This window comes from Jaculus jaculus, chromosome 1, assembly GCF_020740685.1.
Source record: "Jaculus jaculus isolate mJacJac1 chromosome 1, mJacJac1.mat.Y.cur, whole genome shotgun sequence".
Taxonomy (NCBI): domain Eukaryota; kingdom Metazoa; phylum Chordata; class Mammalia; order Rodentia; family Dipodidae; genus Jaculus; species Jaculus jaculus.
Genome location: NC_059102.1, coordinates 35,472,294 through 35,490,268, shown reverse-complemented (window position 1 = coordinate 35,490,268; position 17,975 = coordinate 35,472,294). Strand labels below are relative to the sequence as shown.

General features: G+C 44.4%; 1 protein-coding gene across 4 annotated transcripts in view; it reads right to left on the bottom strand.

Moving 5' to 3' along the window:
- Pkd2l1 (polycystin 2 like 1, transient receptor potential cation channel) overlaps nucleotides 1-17,975 on the bottom strand; it is a 178,530-nt gene that overhangs the window by 34,733 nt on the left and 125,822 nt on the right. For all 4 annotated transcript variants that reach the window (XM_045156411.1, XM_045156404.1, XM_045156425.1 and 1 more), the window contains exons 3-4: nucleotides 1,508-1,846; nucleotides 1,315-1,399 (exon numbers count right to left, since the gene is read on the bottom strand). The gene's annotated coding sequence lies outside the window, so the exon portion shown is untranslated. The remainder of the gene's footprint in view (nucleotides 1-1,314; nucleotides 1,400-1,507; nucleotides 1,847-17,975) is intronic.

Sequence of the window (17,975 nt, the reverse complement as noted above, 5' to 3'; positions counted from 1 at the left end):
TCTACCCCTGAGCACAAGATGAGAATGAGAGAGGTGTCAAGATTAGTTTGCATTCTTTCCTCCTCAGCTTTCTGACTAAAGACTTGGCATGTGCCCCCACAGACATCCCTGTCGATGCCCAGCTCTATTTTTGGATTGTCTGCCCCATCTTTTCTCAGAAGGGTGCTGCGAGTTCTGGTGATCTCCCTGCAATCCCTCATCCTAGATGCTCAAGGCAAACCTCTCCTCCCAACTCCTGGACCCTGCCTAGGGATACTGTGCAGCTGCACTGGCTTGAAGCTCACCTGCAAGTTCACAAAGCATTGTCAGCCTAGTGGAGGTCTCCAGCCTTGAATATCCCCAGAAGACCTTTTTTCATCCTCCTCCTCCTTCTTTTTCTTTTTGTGGGTTTTTGAGGAAGGGTCTCACTCTAGCTCAGGCTGATCTGGAATTCACTATGTAGTCTCAGGGTGGCCTCGAACTTACTGTGATCCTCCTACCACTACCTCCTGAGTGCTGGGATTAACGGTGTGTGCCACCACGCCTGGCGTGTTTCTTTACTTCTAGGAAAGGGAGGGAACATTGGCTATCATGCCCCTGACTGTGTCAACTGCCCAGGATCAGACATTGGAAGGGGGAAGGGGGAGTCTCTGCATGGTCTGCACCCGAGGTGCTGTGTGAGCCTTCCTAGACGAGCGAGTGCCCATCTCTCCATTGCACTAGCCAGGGAGATGCACTCTGAGGTGTCTGCTTTGTTTGGGGAAAAGGACGAGGAACTGGGCCAGTGTGGAGCACCTTGTGATAGATCAGCTGAGCACAGAGGAGAGGGGAGCTGTGGCCTCTCACCCATGAGCCTTTTGAACAATTACACAGGACTTACAAAATTGGACCTTGGGGCAGGAGGAAGGAACAGGAAACCAATAGTATGGCCTCTGAGAAGCAGGGGGAGAAACAGATGGTTTCCAATTTCCTTTTGGTCATTCTGAATTCTGGAGGAGACCTGAGATCAGCAGGGGTTTCGGTGGACTTGAGGAGGTTCCTCTTGTGATGAGTCTCCCCATTCCAAGCTCTCAACACTATCGTGAGAGTTTCATTCATGTTCACCTACCTGGGACCCATCCAGTTATTTTCCTTCCCTCCCCTATTTCACATCTACTGAAGATTTGACAGAGGAGGGAATCACTCAAAGTCTGGTGGGAGAAGATGGCACTAGATACTGATATAAGGACATTTCCTAAGCCTGTGGCAATTTGTTCTGTGGCCAAAATCAGGCCCCTGCTAGTGTGCTCCAGACATCTAATGCCCAAATGCCCTGAAGAAATCCATCAAAATTACCACTTCTGGGCAGAGTTCTAGTTGCATCAGGCTGAGTGTTGCAGAGTGGCAATGAAGAGAGCTCCAGGTGAGTTTAAGATGCAGCCTGTAAGAAAAGGGTTCCATTGAGGGGTGATGAGAGGGCAACAAAGGCAGGATGTAGAAAGGGGATATATGATAGGGACTTGGGGAAGGTGATTCTTCTTGCCCTCACCAAATCATATCCAAGCTACCAGTGCAGTGCTGGGAAGAGAAGGGATAGAGGACAGATTCTCCTTGGGCATAGTCTTCTAGAACCATTTCTACGGACTGCAGGTAGGTTATCCAGGATATATTCTTGTCCCAGTATCAGAGGGCCTTGTGACAGAAGGTAGGTGTTTTCTCCTGCAGAGTCCGCACCTCTGTGGAATTCTTCCACAACTGTATGGTCAATCTGATGCTTAGTTCTAGGAATGAAGCAGCAATCAAGGCCATTGTCTTGCCTCTGGAACTGACTTTGTAGAGAAGCAGGCACCAAACAGATGTGTGAATAGTTCTGAAGCATTCCACAGTGCTGCAAGAACACAGTACAGGTAGCTTTAAGGATACTCGGCAGAAGGCCTACTTTCTTCCTTCTCTTCCTCTGCTTGTCTGAAGCAAACAAGGTTTACTGAGATTCCAAAGTACTTTGCTGCAAATAAGTTCAGAGGAGCAGACCAAGTTACAAGACCAAAGCAAAAGAGCCTTACAACGTTACAACAAAGCTGCTGGAGCCCTGTGGTCATGGGAATGTGAGCTGTGCTGAGACAGGATGCTTGTAGCCCATCCTTTCCTGCAGATTTGCCTTTAATCTTGTTTCTATTCCTGAACTCAAATTTTATCTCTTCAGATCTGGAAAAGAGGCACACATTCATGAATCTAGACTAGCTAGTGAAACTACCCAGTGGTTCAGTTACCTGAAAGGGAATTCAGAAGCAAAACTTTTTCCTTCATTCCCTTGACCTTATCATTCAAATTGAGGAATCTACCCTGATACTATAACCAGTGCCATTGTTAACAGACTTAAAAAAAAAAAAGTTACAAGTTTACAAGCATAATTTACATATATGTGTATATATATATACATATATATGTATATGTATATATATATATATATATATATGCTATAAGCAAGCTATTTTAAGTCTGAAACTAAAAAAAATAACATGATGTTTTAATTAAAAATGAACGAGGACTGGGATGATGACTTAGTGGTTCAAGGCATTTCCTGTAAAGTCTGCTGGCCTGGATCCAATTTCACATGAAGCCAGATGCAAAGAACTGGCCCAAGCCTCTGGAGCTCCTTTCTAGTAGCGAGCCTGGCACACTCTTGCATGCTTGTACACACACAGGAAAGTATATCAATAATTTTTAGAACAGATAATTGGGGTTTAGAACAGATAATTTATGGGGTTTAGCCCAGAATGAAGATGTAAGTACTTGTACTGGATCTATGTTGATGCTGTACTTTCCCTCCTTCTGGGCATCAAATTCCCTCCCTGACCATCTACTTCCTGGCCATTCCCTCTGCTTCCTCTGGACTGCGGGGAGCTGCTGTTCTGTCAGTGAGGATCTGCTCACACTGGCCACACATTTTCTCTCTCCAGCTGAAACCTGAAAGGTGATTGCCATTAACACAATGTCTTGGAGATGATAAGTAAATCTACTGCTTGATGACTTCCATGCCAATAAATGAACTCTCATGATAGATGGGCTGCTGAGGAATCTGAGTCTGAGATCAAAATGATCAAGCCTTAGAATTAGCAACTGCTGGCTTGACACAGGTCATTGTTTTCCAAATATGGCAATACTTGTAATCATTGATTTAAAAACCTGAACAAGAAGAAAAGTTCCTGTAATTATACTAGCCCAAGCTAGGCATGGTGGCACATGCTTGTTGAAGCAGGAGGAGCTTTTTCCTTTTACTTCCCTTTTTTACTCTGGGCAGCTGAAGACTCATGTCTGTCCCTGTATATGTCCTTACCCCACTCCACCCCCCAGGGATGGGTCATTCCAGAAGCCTGGTAGCCTTCTGTGTGGAGCTGGGTCCTCTGAGAAGCAGACACCAGACTGCACCAGCTGCAAGGTCTTCAGTGAGGACACAGCTGTGAGAAGACACAGGGTGGCTGGGCTCACAAGGGCCATCAGCTGTGATATGCACATATGTCCCTGAGATTGGGTGAATGGCTATGGTGCAGTCTAAACCAGGGTGGGCAAGGCCTTCAGGGTACCAAAATAAGACATCAGGGGAGTCCTGTGTCTCCCAGGAACAGACTTGCTACCCTCCATGATTAGCCTTTCTGCTTCTGAGCTGGGCCCTGTCATGGGAAGTGCAGACCCAGCTGAACACTTTGGTCAATGACTCTCCCTGTAGCTGGAGCTCTGTGAGGCCTTCCTCTCCTTTTGACCTCCGTGCTTTTCTTTGGACAAGGGCTGGACTCAGCTCTTAGGAGTCTCTTCCAAGTTCCATGCCTGTTCCCCACCTCTGAGGGAAATTCATCTCTCACCTCTCACTTCCTGTGCTGAACTCAAGTCTGTTCTCAGCAACAGGAGCATAAACTTTCTGGATGGGATCTTGCTTCTGCTCCCTGCCTCTGCCTTTGATTCTTTTTTTTTTTTTTTTTTTTTTTTTTTGAGGTAGGGTTTCACTCTAGCACAGGATGACCTGGAATTCACTATGTAGTCTCAGGGTGGCCTCGAACTCATGGCGATCCTCCTACACCTCCCAAGTGCTGGGATTAAAGACGTGCACCACCACACCTGGCTGATTCTTTTTTTTTTTTTTTTTTTTTTTTTAATCTTCATCCATGAAGGGGTAATGGGATTACCTGTAGGTTGGCTTTTGCTCTTGACCTGAAATGCAGTGTTAGGGGTTCAGTAAGGTCCTTGAACCCCAAACCCTAGGTTTGTGTCTAACCAGAAAATTGGGTAAAATAAGACTGAGAAAGAGAATTATTATTTATTGAGGGACAGAACCAAGGGAAGGAAAATGAATATACCCATATGGTTTGAGAGCCCTTATGGTGGGCCTCAAAGAAACATAAAAAGAGAGTTAAAGAGGAATAAAAAGAAAGTACAAAGGGCTCCTGCCATGTTAATGGCAGGAGAGAGTAAAGAGCCTGTGTGGGAAATAGGGGTCAGCTGGGCTGAGATGAAGAGAAGACTCACTAGAACTTGGAAGTTTTTGGGTGATGAACAGGCCACCAAGAGAAGTTGCCCTCCTCTGGTAACTGTATTTATAACCTTATGGTGGTGGGCCCTACCTTCTGGTTCAGGTGAACCAGTAATACAGCTGATTGGTCTGGGTTAGGGACTGTTTCAGGAAAAGGCTAGCCATGGAGCCAAGTTCTGGGGACTGAACTTGACCAACCACAATGGTAGGATTAGATTTCAATCCTAGGAAAGAAGACCTCCCTCCTAGGAGGTGCTCAGATTGTTTATGGAAAAACAGATCTAGGGAAGAGATAAGAAGTCAGATCATACTTTGATCTCTAGCAAAGTGGGGACTACAAAGATACATTCAGGGGTCAGTCACCCTAAACTGTCTAACAAAGTTACATGACTCCCTCTCACCCCCCCCCATAAGAGGACACTGTAACTGCTGTTAGAGGAAAGAAGATATGATCAGTCTTTACTGCTTCTAGCTGATCAAAGTCATTGTGGGTGGGGGGAGGATGCTATCTAAGTGACCCTGAAACTGTATTGATGGAGTGCAAGAAGACAGTCCTGGAAGAAAATGTTGGGGAGAGAGAATTAAAAGCAAGGAGTTAAGGGGAAGTGAGCACACAGCAAACTGGTAGTCTTTCGGGTTTCCGTTCTTGTAGGTTTCTAGGCCTTGGAGAACACTCGAGGGAACTCAGGTGGATGGAGTTAGATTGCCTCAGGACCCTCTGAGCATGAGCTGATTGAGATTTCCTCCCAGAACTGTTCACTGAATGGCACAGTAGTGTGTGACATGGTCTGAATCTGTTCCTGTATGGCTTGTGAAGCAGATGAGATTTTAGCAGAGTCATCACAACATTGAACCTTGATAATGGCAAATATAGCATATATTGTATAATATCCTTCCTCATCATTTGAGCGTTGGTATTTAGAAGGAAGATTACCTCAGCTGTGTCGTTTAAAGCCTTTTGAGGTTCTTTTTATATGTCATATGACATCTTTTAATCCAGTGGGTGGTGTAAAAACAGAGATCATACCCTTGAAAACATTTTTAGTCCATTGGTGCTTTAAAACCAGTAATCAAGGATGTAATCTTGGTCACTAATGGCTCTCCAGAGAAGACTCTATGGACCTGGGAGGAGCACTGTGGCTTCTCCAGTACTGGCATCTGTTAGGCTGAATCAGGGAGGTGCTGACCAAGTGTATTCCTCTGGAAAGCCTAGAGGACTACTTTTTCCTTGCTGTGCCTCCTCTGTTTCAGACTGCACACAGATTTTTTGCTTCTAGTTTTCCAGATGGCCAGTTAGAAGTGTCCCATCATCTCTAGTGGCCTTATGACCTGGGAGCAGGGGCCAAAATATTGGCCTTTTTAGCTCTGGTGAATCCAGTTGGCTTTGGCTTCTCTGCAGGTTATTAAAACACGTAGAAAATAAGTTACACCAACCTTGAAAGATGCCCCTTTGGACATATGGCTTACATGGATCCTGGGGAATTGAACCTGGTCCTTTGGCTTTGCAGGCAAGTGCCTTAGACATTAAGCTCTCTCTCCAGCCCTGCCCTGAATTTTTGTTTGATTTCTTCATAGTGTCCCGAATGTCTAGAAATTCTCATTGATGCCTTCCTATTAGTTTGTCTTTCTCTTTGTTGGACTGTATTAGTTCTGCCACCTGGTCTTCTAGTGTAGATATTTTGTCCTCTCCTTGATCCATCCTACTGGTGAGTCTTTCTATAGAGATTCCTATTTGACTTACTCTGTTTCTTTATTTCTAACATGTCTGACCAATGTCTTTCTTTTTTTTTTTTTCTCCCACAGGGTTTCACTCTAGTCCAGGCTGACCTAGAATTCACTATGTAGTCTCAGGGTAGCCTTGAATTCATGGTGATCCTCCTACCTCTGCTTCCCAAGTGCTAGGATTAAAGGCGTGCGCCACCATGCCCGACTGATTGGTATTTTTTCATTATTTCTATTTCCTTATTCATGTCTTGTGTTGACCTCCTTAATCATTAAGTTGGTTTCCTGTGTTTTCCTTCAGGAGTTTGTTTACTTTTTTGATTCCTTTGATTTCTTTAAGTATAGAAATAATCTTTTTTTTTTTTCAAAGTAGGGTCTCACTGTAGCTCAGGATGACCTGGAATTTACTATGTAGTCTCGGGTGGTCTTGAACTCATGGCGATCCCCCTACCTCTGCCTCCCCAGTGTTGGGATTAAAGGTGTGCGCCACCATGCCCAGCTAGTGACACTTTTAGATGAAATGTGTGGCAAAGATTTCAAAAGCATGATTATAGCTGGGTGTGGTGGTGCACGCCTGTAACCCCAGCACTGGAGAGGCAGTGAGTTCAAGGCCACCCTGAGACTACATAGTTAATTCCAGTTCAGCCTGGACCAGAGTGAGACCCTACTTCAAAAAACCAAATAAGGGCTGGAGAGATGGCTTAGCGGTTAAGCGCTTGCCTGTGAAGCCTAAGGACCCCAGTTCGAGGCTCGGTTCCCCCGGTCCCACGTTAGCCAGATGCACAAGGGGGCGCACGCATCTGGAGTTCGTTTGCAGAGGCTGGAAGCCCTGGCGCGCCCATTCTCTCTCCCTCCCTCTGTCTTTCTCTCTGTGTCTGTCGCTCTCAAATAAATAAATTAAATAATTTTAAAAAAACAAATAAATAAATAAAGTGTCACTAGAGGTCATTTCTAGTGGATTTATGGTTTTGGGTTGGATTTTATTGTCTTGATTTTTTGTGTAATTTTGCATTTTAATGTAGAGATTTTTGCATCTTGAGTTAATTTGATACTTGAATTTTCTAATTATCTGTAGTGTTCCTAGCCATGTAAATCTGATTTTGTATATATTAAGCGTGGGAATTTACAGTGCCAGGTGTAGCTCTTATACTCCAAGAGAAACAGAAGTGACCCTAGGTGTTGAGTTTGCCTGCTATTCAAGTATTCTAGTAGACTGAGTGGAGCAATTTACTGGCAAAATCTGAAATTCAACTGAGCAATATACACATTCAAACCAAGCCATCATAGAGTATTTATGCAATACTGGGGACTAAAACAAAGAGATAATCTAATAAACCAAAGTCCCCCGAGGGTGTGTGTTGCCTCACAGCCTTAATCCTGTCCACTGGGAGGCTGAGATTTCTGGTCTGAAATGGGTTCCCAGTCAGCATGGGGCTGAGTCAGACCCTACCCCCAGTAATGACAAAAGAAACAGACAAAGGCCCTATGAATCAGGAAACGTCAAAGGCAACCATAGTAAACCCGAAAATACAGCTTATTTGAGAATGGTAAAGCCAACAAGAATACATAACTCATAACCTGTTCTGACATGGAAAGAGAGCTTAGCACTTCCGGTGCAGGCCAATGTACCCGTTTTTGTGTCAATAATCCCAGTTACCTTTTGGGAGGACTTTAATCTCACCAATGCAGAGTTCTCACCTTGATCCCTCTGTGTTACAGTGTGGATCTGGTGTTCTGATGAGCTGTTGTGCATGGCCTGTGGCCGGTGCTAAGTGAGTTCTTCGCTGTCGCCCTGAAGATTGGGGGATGGGAGGCAGTGCAGGGTGCCTGCGGTCCTACCAGAGCTGCTCAGGTGTCCTATTTGTGCTCCTCAGCAGCTGCTCAGCTGGTCCCCGCTGTCTTCCCCTTCGGTTTTCTTGACTTTATGAGGAGGCTGGGGTGAGGAAGCTACACCAGCTGGGTGGGCAGGTGTGTACATCAGGGCTGCTGGCAGCTTGGTGGGATCCTGGCCAGTTTCCTCCTTTCTGGAAGATTTGAGTCTCTCCTGCTTCTCTGCTGAGGTGATAACTTATACACCTTCATTTTTCAGTAGAAGAGTGTATTTTGCTGCTTTTCTGATGAGTTTCCTCCCTAGGCTGGTTTGGCATGGTTCCTATGCCACCATCTTACCCATCTTAAAGTTGTCTGTTTCCAAGGGAAACAAATGGGAATATTACCTATCTATAATATATACAGTGATAGGGTTTTGTCTGTGCCTAATCTTAGACCTTGTGGTGCTTTGATTCAGGTGTCCTGCATAAACCTACGTGTTCTGAATTCTAGGTTCTCAGCTGATGGAGATTTGGGGATTAATGCTTCCTGGAGGCAGTGTATTGTTTGGGGCAGGCTTATGGGTATTATAGCCAGTTTCCCCATGTCAGTGTTTGGCACACTCTCCTGTTGCTATGGTTCATCTGTTCTTGGCCAAGAGGTTGATGTCCACTCGCTGCTCATGCCATCATTTTTACAGACTCATGCCTCGAGTCTGTAAGCCAAAATAAACCCCCCTTTTTTCCCCCACAAGCTGCTTTTGGTCAGGTGATTTCTGCCAGCAATGTGAACCTGACTGCAACAAACCTCCAGAGAACACAAATTATACCTGTGTTCATGACTTCATGACACACACAGGACAGAACATTACCTATGTCTAATTTAAGCTGAATTTGTATTAATTCCTTATTATTACATATGTTACCAAAATGTTGATATTTTAAATGAAATTTAAGAAAAATGACAACAGACTTGTTTTATAATACATACATATATATATATATAATTTTATATAACCCATTTATTTGAGACACCCCCTGTTAATAAACTCTATGAAATACATGTTTAGAAAGTATAAGCCTATGAATACAGGCAAAACATGACAACCCTTTTGGGAATAATCTTTATCAATGCCACTAAAACACCTGGGAATGATTTTATTAAGGGTAGCTAAGCAGATTTTTGTTTTTGTCTTGAGGCAAACTGGCCTGGAACTCGGCCAGTTGCCGCCTCCTTTCAAGTGACAAGTCCATTACAGCCAACAGGATTCTGTCATTTACATAATCTCCAAGCCACCACATCTGGAAGATTTTGTTCCCAATAATCCTCTGTGCAGGTTGGAGTTGACCTAGAACATAAACTCAGTAATTATATTTATGATATCATGTAATAAATTATAACCTGTTCATATAAAATTTTAGTTTGTTGTAAGTCTCAGTTAAATTTTACTTTTAAAGACAAAAGCCAATCTTGAAATAAATAGAAGACCAAGAAAAACTTCAGGAGAAATCTGTTGAACTGGTTGGATTAGGAAAGCCATGCTATAATTTATCATATATAATAAACAAAAAGGTGTATATAAATAACAACTTATTTCTTAAAAGCCTAAACAAAAGAGAAAATATCAGACACAGTTACTAATGAGCTGTCTCTCACCATTAAGTAAAGTGAAAAGCATCAAATCAAAACTATGTGTTTATTTTTTGCAAGAAATTTAAAAGCCATGTGTTGCAGTCAGGTTTGAATTGCTGGTAGAAATCACCCAACCAAGAGAAGCTTGTGGGAAAAAAGAGGTTTATTTTGGCTTACAGGCTTGAGGGAGAAGCTCCATGATGGCAGGGAAAATGATGGCATGAACAGAGGGTGGACATCACCCCTTGGCCAACATCAAGTGGATAACAGCAATAGGAGAGTGTGCCAAACACTGGCAAGGGGAAAGTGACTATAACACCCATAAACCTGCCCCCAACAATATACTCCCTCCAGGAGGTGTTAATTCCCAAATCTCCATCAGTTGGGAATCTAGCATTCAAAACACCTAACTTTATGGGAGACATCTGAATCAAACCACCACACCATGCAATTTTTAAATGTGGGGTTAGGTTGTCACTTTGTGGAGCCTTCTCTGCTGTGCCTCTGTACTCTCTGGGGTGCCTGGGTCATATATTCCTTGTACGGTCTCCCACAGAGTCAAGAAGGTAATAAGGGAAGCCAGAAAGAAAGAGAAAGGGAAATATTGAAGGTTTTTCAGTGACCACAGGCCATACCTACAGGCAAAGGTGCTGGGGCCAGGGACCTTCAGTGCTGCACCTGACTCCAATGTAGCCAGGGTGGGAGGGGCAGAGCCCCACCAATGCCACCCAACCCTTCCATCCTCTGCTGACAAGGGCAAGACTGGCCAATGGTGTTTCCTCTGCCCCCTGGTCTGTGGGCCCCTCTGCAGCCAAATGTCTGCAGCTGGTGCAGCAGGTGGATCTGGGGATGGAGTGGAGCCCATCAACCCAACCCCCCAAAGGTCCCAAAAGTGCCCAGTCAGCACACCCCGCTCCAAGGTGAGGTCCCACCCTCCAGGCCACCACAGATGAGCTCTGCCCAGTACCATCCCAGCATGGTGACAGCATCTGGGGTGCTGTGTGCATCTCCACAGGGCTCGAAATCCCAGCAAGGGGGAGTGGGGCTGATCACTGCCTGTATGGACTGGTGAGGGTGGCCTGCAGTAGGAGCCCCTAGTCTGAAGAGAGGTCTGGCCTGCCTGCCTGGCAGCTGCAACTGTCACCAACACTGTACCATCCATTTCCCTCAGCTTAGCCAGGGGCAGTGATCTTAACCTCCAGTGAGAAGAGCAAGCAAACTAGTTCTTCATAAGTGGAAAGAAGTAGCAGAAATGCTGAGTGATGCTCACAGCTGGAAAACGTGCTTTCCCTTAACATATAAGAAATTATGAAACTTGGGCTGGAGAGATGGCTTAGCGGTTAAGCACTTGCCTGTGAAGCCTAAGGACCCCGGTTCGAGGCTCGGTTCCCCAGGTCCCACGTTAGCCAGATGCACAAGGGGGCGCACGCGTCTGGAGCTCGTTTGCAGAGGCTGGAGGCCCTGGCGCGCCCATTCTCTCTCTTCCTCTATCTGTCTTTCTCTCTATGTCTATCGCTCTCAAATAAATAAATAAATAATTAAAAAAAAAAAGAAATTATGAAACTTTCCTTCTCAAGATAGTCCCACCAGAGTCACCAATATAAAATAGTGTGTTAGGGGGTTCAGGAAGATCCTTGAACCCAAACCCTAGGTTCATGTTTAACCAAAAATTAAATAAAATAAGACTGAGAAGGATAATTATTAAATTATTTTATTTATTGAGGGAAGTACAAAACCAAGGAAAGGAAAATAAACACCCATGTGGTCTGAAAGCCCACATGATGGACCTGTGAACGGAACATAAAAAGAGAGAGAGGGGAGAAAAAAGAAAATACAAGTCGGGCGTGGTGATGCATGCCTTTAATCCCAGCACTCAGGAGGCAGAGGTAGGTGTATTGCTGTGAGTTCGAGGCCACTCTGAGGCTACAGAGTGAATACCAGGTCAGCCTGGGCTAGAGACCCTACCTCAAAAAAAAAAAAAAAAAAAGAAAGAAAGAAAGAGAGAGAGAGAATACAAAGAGCTCCTGCATGTGGGAGGCAGGAAGGGGTAAAGAGCTCATGTGGGAAGTAGGAGTCAGGAGGTCTTCCCTTGGGCTAAGATGAAGGGTAGACTATTCAGCAGAATCTGGAGGTTCACAAGTTACAAACGGACCACCAAGAAAGGTTGCCTTCCCCTGGTAAATGTATTTATAATCTTATAGTGGTGGGCCCTACCTTCTGGCTCAGATGAGCCAGCGAGATAGCTGATTGGTCTGGGCTAAGGGCTGTCTCATGAAAAGATTAACCATGATACTAAGTTCTCGGGGCTGAGCTTGATCAACCACAATGTTAAGATTAGATTTAAGGGGTGGAGAGATGGCTTAATGGTTAAAGTATTTGCCTGCAAAGCCAAAGGATCCAGGTTCGATTCCCTAGGGTCCACATATGCCAGATGCACATGGTGGCACATATATCTGGAGTTCATTTGCAGTGGCTGGAGGCCCTGACACACCCATTCTCTCTCTTCAAATAAACAAACAAATAATTTTTTTAAAAAAGGTTATATTTAAATCCTAAGAAAGAAGCCAGGAGGGGCCCAGGTTATTTGTGGAAAAATAGATCTAGGGAAGAGATAAAAAGTCAGGTCATACTTTGATCTCTAGCAAAGTGGACACTACAAGGACAGTTTTAGGGGCCCAGTCACCCGAACTGCCTAACAAAGCTACCTGACTCCCTCTCAGACCCAGGTACCAGCCTGCAGCGGCAAAAAGCTAGTAGGCTAGCATTAGGTCCAATCCCCTTCCAGCTGACCCTGTTTCTCAGGTCATTCTCCCTGGCCATCAGTGAAAGCATGGTCCTAGGCAGGGCCAAATGAGATGAAAGCACAGTCCCAGCTTTTCCAGGAGGCCCAGAGGAACAGATAGCTGTTGGGCACCGAGAACTCAACACTAAATCAGGCTGCCAACAGGCTTTCCATGGCTCAGAGAACCTTACAGAAGAGGGGGAAGAAAAACTGTTAAGAGCCACCAAGTGGGTAGGAATATCTGGAGGCATAGTCCCTCTGACTACCCCACAGGGACTGACTGAAGTCTCCATGACCTCACAGTGAATACCATAACCCCACTGAGGAGGGCCCTCAGGTAACAAAGGCAGGGTGAGGGGATAAAAGAGTATAACCTGTATGTATGTATGTATGTATGTATGTATGTATGTATGTATGTGTGTGTGTGTATGTATGTATATATATATATATATGATAAAATACAAAGTGAAAAAAAAAGGTGGTAAGTGATAGAGGAAGACGTACTTCTGGTCCCCACATGTACATGTACCCAAGTGTGGTGTATGCATCCATATGTGGCAACATGTATACATATGTGCACACCATAAACACAGGCACATACCAAAACAACTACAAAAACAGATGATAGTAAAATACCTTACTTTCTCTTATCCTTGTGCCTTGTGCCTTCAAGGGAGATGAAATAAGTTAGGTACCACCAGGTTTTAGAGAAATTCTTCTTGAATAATTAACATGAAACCTGACCCAAAATATAGGAGAAAAACTCAAAATGAACGAAGAGATGGCAAGCCAAGCACCACATGTTCTCCTCATATGTGAATCCTTGCTACAGATGATTGGGCTTCTGCGTGAGAAGGAAAAAACTCAGTAGCAGAGGCCAGTAAGTTAAAAAGGAGATATAAAAGGAAGGAAGGAGGGTACTTAATAGGTTGGTATTGTATATATGTAAGTAGAATGATTGAGATGGGGAGGGGATATGATGAAGAATGGAATTTCAAAGGGGAAAGTGGAGGGGGAGGGAGGGAGGATATTACCATGGAATATCTTTTATAATCATGGAAAATGTTAATAAAAATTGAGAAAAAAAAAGACAGAAATAAGAGATGCCAAGCTTTTTTCCTGCTTTGGATTACTCTGTGGGCCAAGCTGAAGAGTCAGCATTCTTTAGAAAAGGCAGTTTCTCAGTTCCTGTTAGAAATCTCACCCATCTCCTTGAGGAGTTATAGTGGTGCCAAGACAGACTGCAGAAAGACAGGCCAGCTGGACTCTCACGTGGGTACTGGGGAATTGGACCTGCTTGTTAGGCTTTGCAGGCAAGCACCTGGACAGAGGAAGGCAGAGTGCACCTTCTCTCCTGGCTACCCATTTCCCGGGACTTGGCTTGCACAGGGAAAACCCCCTAGTCCCCAGACAGTCCTATCACTTCTCCTGGCCCAGAAGACTGGCTGGCACTGACCTGGGACAGGTCATCCCTTCCTTCCCACACCTTCCTAGGTCATGGGAAAACCTAAGCAGTCCAGGGTTATGAGGTCAATTTCTGCAGTTCTGACCTCATCTCCGTATCACGAGGGCATCCCTAGTGTGGATGGCAAGCTATGTGGGGCTGGTTGCATAACAAGTGTCAGTGTGCTTATTTATTTGAGTACACTGAAGATGTCAGGATCTGCAATGGATACAGCAATTCTGTACTGTAGGATTTGCCTATTTGAATCAGTTTAATGACAGTTAACTTATTCACAATGTTAATCAACACAATCAATTTTAAAATGTTTTCATTCATTCTCCCCAGATAAATCTTGTACTCCTTTGCCATCACCCCACAACCATCATCATCTTCATCCTCCCTCCAACCTTTGGATAAGCACTGCTTTGATTTCTATAAACTTGTCCTATTATGAACATTTCCTACAAACAAAATCCCATAACATGTGGTCCTTTATAACTGGCTTCTTTTACTTAATAGTCTATTTTCTTTCTTTATTTTTAAGTTGTATGTATTTATTTTGTGTGTATGTGTCCATGCATGCACATGTGTATGTCATGGTCAGCATGCGTTGGTCAGAGGACAACTTCAAGGTGTCTGTGCTTCACCCTCCTTAAGACAGGTTCTCTTGCTGCTACAAATAAACTGCTAGATTACGAACGGTCAGACTGGCTGGCCTGTGAGCTTCACATTGTCCTGACTTGCCTACCATTGTCGCAGGCACCTTGGGATCCCAGATGCATTTTGCATCCAGCCTTACATGGGATGTTGGGCATACAGACTTTGCAAGCAAGCACCTGTAAGGGCTCTGCCATCTGCCGATCCCTAGTATACTATTTTCTTTTTTGTTTTTTCAAGGTAGGGTCTCACTCTAGCCCAGGCTGACCTGGAATTCACTATGTCATCTCAGGTGGCCTCGAACTCACAGCGATCCTCCTACCTCTGTCTCCCGAGTGCTGGAACTAAAGATGTGTGCCACCATGCCCAGCTCTTGCTTTTCTTTAAAAATAAAATTTTTTAACAACTTCCATAAATATACAATATATACTATGATCATAATTCCCTTCCACCAGCCCCTTTTTCTCCCTCCCATACCCCCTGCCATTGAATCCCTTCTTTTTTCCAAATAGTCTGTTCTACTTTGATGTTGTTATTTTTTTTCCTCCTATTATGCAGGACTTGTGTAGGGAGCCTCAGTCACTGTGAGGCCATGAACATCAAAGCCACTCTGTATCTGGAAGACAGAATTGAAAGCAGGTCTCCCCTTCCTTTGGAGTTTACATTCTTTAAAAAAAAAAAAAATATTTATAAGCAAAGAGAGAGAGACAGAGAGAAGAGACAAACACACCCACAGAGAATAGGCATACCAGGGTCTCTAGCTGCTGTTGGGCATCTGGCTTTATATGTGTACTGGGGAACTGAACCAGGTTTTTAGGTTTTGCGGGCAAGTGACTTAACTGCTGAGCCATCTCTCCAGCCCAGCTTTTACAAAATGAGCTTGGGGCTCATGAGCAAACACATTAATCTATGCATTTGTCTGCAGATGTTGCTCCTCAGACTAGCATCCTTGAGTTGATAGATGGTGTAGACCCATTTCTTAAATTTTTTTTTTTCTTTTTGCTACCAGCATGAAACTTGGCAACACTAAGTAGAAAAGCAGGCTATAATCACACCATTGACTCATGATCTGGGATAGGAGCAAGTTTCCCTTCCTGAGGAGGAATGGGAAGACAGCATGGAAATGTGGTGGTCATTGTATGACTGCCCCAGTGCCCGGCCACTCATGTGTGTGCTTGGACCCAACCCTTGCTGCTAGCCTTGGTCTTGAAAGGGCTCTTGAGTGTACTCTGGAGGTCGCAGAGTGATGGGCAGAGACAAAGAAGGCTAATAAGGGGAGAAGAGGAGGGGGAGGAGAACAAAGAGATGAAAGAAGAGGGAATAGCACATTGCACACAACCAATGGCAACGGTGGGTTGAGGTATCGAATTCTTACTGAACAAAGATGCTGGGAAAAGCATCGTAGCACTTTTTTATGGGCAAGAGCAGGCTGAGGGCCTCAGGATGCTGGTGTTTGCATCATCTTATCACTTTGGCATGGCCCACACCTTCCCTCTCCTTGTCTCCTTGTCTTTTCTACCCTCACTTCTGAGTTTGCTTAAGTTAGCCAGTTCTATACTTTTCCTTTTGCTGGCAGTGAACAAATGTGAGGAAATACTGAGCTTGGTCACACACTGCCAGGTGTAGCCTTTAAATCCATAGCTCTGGGAGATCACACACACACACACACACACACACACACACACACACACGCATGCGTGCTGCAATATTAAGCCAGAAGACATCCTGTATATAAGGCACAGGGAAGAGTTTTGAGGCAGCACCTAACTTACTGGGCAGAAGAGGTAGGCTCTGGAACCGAAGTCTGCTTTTTGCCCTGGCAACTGGCAATCCAAACATCACAGTGTCAGCCCTGGGAAGGTCTTCTCAGTACCTGAGACCCAACATGCAGGTGCACTTGCTGCAAGAGAAGGTGAGCTTCCAAGCAGAGCCTCCCCTCCTGTGGGCAGGTGCAGGTTGGGGCTTGAGCAGACTAGCTGGTAGGTGAGTGTGCTGGGAGCTCCTGGAGGGGATATGCCCGTCTTGACAGTCACACTGCCTTCCAGGGTTTTGGGACTGTGGACTATAATTTGGGACCTTGACCCTTCAACTTTTGGGTCTAAAGCGTTCAAAAATAAAAATTATAGGGGTTGGAGAGATGGCTCAGCACTTAAGGTGCTTGTCTGCAAAGCCTAATGACCTGATTCTCCAGTAGTTACATAAAGCCAGATGCACAAAGTGGCACATGCATCTGGAATTTGTTTGCCCCAGCTACAGGCCCTGGAGCACCCATTCTCTCTATCTGCCTTTTTCTGTCTATCTCTCTCTGCTTGCAAATAAATAAATAAATTTAAAACGAAAAATTAAAATAACATAAAAATTATAGCAAAGTTACTTATAGATCTAATTGGCTTTAATATGAAGTTTATGTTTGGGCAGCCTCTGTTCTTCAAAATATGATGGATATTTCTCTTGGTCAAATGCAAAATGCTTGGTTTTGTAAGGCAAGAACAAAGAAAAAAATCTGATTGGGTAACATCAGATTACTTAAGCCTACTCTTTCGAAGGGTTAAATAAGAATTATTTTCTTATTATGCTGAATCAAGTAGATGAAAATTGTTTCCAAGAAAAAAGTAGTCTGGGGATCTATTTACTTCCTTAAGGGTTCAGTTTGTCTATGTAGCATTGAACATGGGTGACTCCATTTTGGTTTGTCTTTTTGTTTTGGTCAGACTCTCATCAAGTGAAAATGTAACCAAAACTTGAGCATTGGCACCATTCATATACTGTCATTTGGGATTTTTTTTTACTTTTTTTCATTTGTGAGAGAGGCAGAGAGAGAGAGAGAGAGAGAGAATGGGCACACCAGGGCCTTCAGCCACTGCAAATGACCCCTAGATGCATGCACCCCCTTGTGAGCATGTGTGACATTGTGTGCTTCTGTCACAGTGCATCTGGATTACATGGGACCTGGAGATTCAAACATGAGATTTTAGGCTTTGTAGGCAAGTGCCTTAACTGCTAAGCCATCTCTCCAGTCCTCATTTGAAAATTTGTCTCAGCTCAGCCTATTATTTTAAGGTCATGGTCTTTTCTGTCGTTCTTTCTGTGGTGTATGTGGGGGGGTGTTATGGATGCATGTGTGTATATCCAGGCACACATGCACACTTGAGTATGTACATGTGGAGGTCAGAAATTGACCTAAGGTGGGCTGGAGAGATGGCTTAGTAGTTAAGCACTTGCCTGTGAAGCCTAAGGACCCTGGTTGGAGGCTCTATTCCCCAGGACCCATGCTAGCCAGATACACAGGGGGCGCAGGCACCTGGAGTTCATTCAAGTGCACTACATCAAGCAGGGAGATTTTGCCAAAGCAGGATAGCAATTTCTGACTCTTACATCCAGTGAAGCTCCATATTACAGGGCTTCAGGACCAGAGCAATTCTCATTCTTAGTGTGTCTATGAAAGA